Source organism: Sitophilus oryzae, unplaced genomic scaffold (assembly GCF_002938485.1).
Source record: "Sitophilus oryzae breed Bouriz unplaced genomic scaffold, Soryzae_2.0 scaffold_860_pilon_pilon, whole genome shotgun sequence".
Taxonomy (NCBI): domain Eukaryota; kingdom Metazoa; phylum Arthropoda; class Insecta; order Coleoptera; family Curculionidae; genus Sitophilus; species Sitophilus oryzae.
In genome coordinates, this window is record NW_022147484.1 from 2,598,367 (window position 1) to 2,601,096 (window position 2,730).

A 2,730-nucleotide genomic window follows, 5' to 3' on the forward strand; every position below is an offset into this window, starting at 1 on the left:
TATATTTTTTACTCACTAATTTTATACAGGTACCGACGAAAAGTTATTACTCTTCAAACCAGATAAAAAATATGTAGGTAGCGCCCTCTACAAGTAGAAGTAATATTGACATCAAAATCAAAATTCTCATGTCAAAAAACTCCCAAGCACCAATTTTCATCCAAATATTGACGTTAATTCATAAATTATTTCGAAAAAACGAGATAAATATGAAACTTGTACACCCTGTATCTGCGAAACTAAGCATTTTAGAACATAAATTTAAAAGAACTTTTTTACCTATTTTTATCTGCAGAATATACTGACTATTGCTGACGAAGTTTCCGGAATACAGTTCGGACCACCCTGTACAGGGTGTAGGCCATGTGGCCATGTAACTTATGATGTGCCATCAATGACGCACGATCTACATTTTATCGCCGAATTCGTTTGGTTAGTGAATCTGAGATGTTGTACTAGACAACTTATTTAAGATAGTGTACGATTGCCTTCTTTATGTTCGTACTGCCTGGGGATCGAACCCGGCAATCTAGAGTCGACAACAGACAAATTTGCCATTGAGTAAAAGCCGATCACGATTTATTATTATTTACTAAATGTAAGACTAAAATTTAAAGATACTCTTAAATCCTTTTCGAACCAAAAATTCTGGTTTTTCCGTAATATGTTGCTTGTAATATCTACGCACTGTCTCGGTGAGACACCCTGTCTAAATACTCTTGGTAATTATTTTCTTTTATTAATCTGTGCAATTTAATGGTGCCCATACATAAAATTTCTAACGTAGATAAATATATTTTCTACATCAATTATTTTTGGGTTGATTTAATATAATGTAATGTTGGCTCGGTTTCAATGGAATCGGATCTGATTTATATACATATTGATGTTATTATTGAAAAATATTTGTTTTATTGGAAGCATATGATTCAGTAGTAAACTTTATTAAATAGTTTTATAAATTTTCGTATTTTTAAGCAGAAATATTTTTGTTATTGAAATTATCCTCTTTAAAAGAGAGAGCTGTTTCAGGGATATATACAGATAGAGGGTCCGGCAATAGTACATCGGGCATCTGTAGCTCCAGAATAAAAACTTGGGAATTTTGTTTAAGTGCAAATCTATAGTACATGTACTAGGATGCATTTCAGGAAAATATTTTCTCCGCTCAAAAAGTGTCAGAGGATCGATAATTTTTTTTTTAAAAGGAACACCCTGTATATTACTGCATTTTTGGCTTTCTTTCAGGTCACTTTACATAATCCTAAGATATGAGTAAATATATTTCGATAATTTCAGAGATATTTATAAATAAATAAAAATTATATATTTTTCAGCCTTTCTTAAAAAAACTATTAATAATACAAGAACTGTCCTGAAATCAAAACTATATTAGATATTTACTTTATATGGTCTGTACTTACTTTGCTATAAATATGGAAATCGTAAATCATACAGGATGTTTAAAATTCTACGCCAAACTTAAAAAATATAAAATAATTTTTCTTCGTTTTTTTAAATGGAACACCCTGTATATTATTTTTTTAATAGATGGAGAATTAAAAAATGAACATTTTAACATTTAGAGTATTTCAAAATTTTTAACGGTTTCGCAGATATTCCCGGTTGTGTATTTCATATGGCATTTTCTACAGTAAATTTTTATCAAAGCCACCCAATGATTTTTCTCTCGTATTTCACCATTGAAAGCGTCATATGAAATAATACTGCGTGTATCGGAAGAACTATTAAAAATTTTGAAACACTTTAAATACAAAAAATGTTAATTTTTTAATTCTCCATCAACTAAAAAAATACTATACAAGGTGTTCCATCTAAAAAAAAGTAAGAAAAATTATTTTATATTTTTGAAAGTTTGGCGTAAAATATTGAACATCCTGTATGATTTACGCGATTACCATATTATATCAAAGTAAGAACAAACCATCTAAAGTAAATATCTAATATAGTTTTGATCTCAGAACAGTTCTTGTATTTTTAATATTTTTTTTAAGAAGGGTTGAAAAATATATATTTTTGATTTATTTTTTAATATCTCTGAAACTGTCGAAACAGATTTACTCATATCTTAGGATTATGTAAAATGATCTGAAAGGAAGCCAAAAATGCAATAATATACAGGGTGTTCCATTTAAAAAAAATAATCCAGATCCACTCACACTTTTTTGAGCCACCCTATAGAAGTTAAATTATTTTCCGGAAATACATCCTGGTACATACTTTAGATTTGCACTTAAACAAAATTCCCAAGTTTTTTATTCTAGATGCTACAGATGCCCGACGCACTATTGCCGGACCCTGTATAGGGCGTCCCAATATTCCGTGGACATAGAATTTTTGGAATCAAAATAAATTCATTCGACTTATTTTACTTCTATAAAAAAATGCGTTGTTTCTCCATTAGAGGGCATCAAACTTTAAAAAAACTTTTTTATAAAAATCAATTGCTTTATATCTTTTCTCCCTTTTTATGAGAAAAGAAACGAAAAAAGGATGTAGGGTGAATTATTGTTTTTTTTATTTATCGGGATTTTTATTGAAAATTCCACACCTGTAATTTTTAACCAATCAAAACGTGTTTTTTTGATAAATCACTATGGCAACGGATAAATTTTAGTGAAAATTTCACACCTCTACTTTTCAACCAATAACATGCTTTAATGTTGACTAGTTACCATGGCAACTGAAAAAAATTCAGGAAATTTTTTC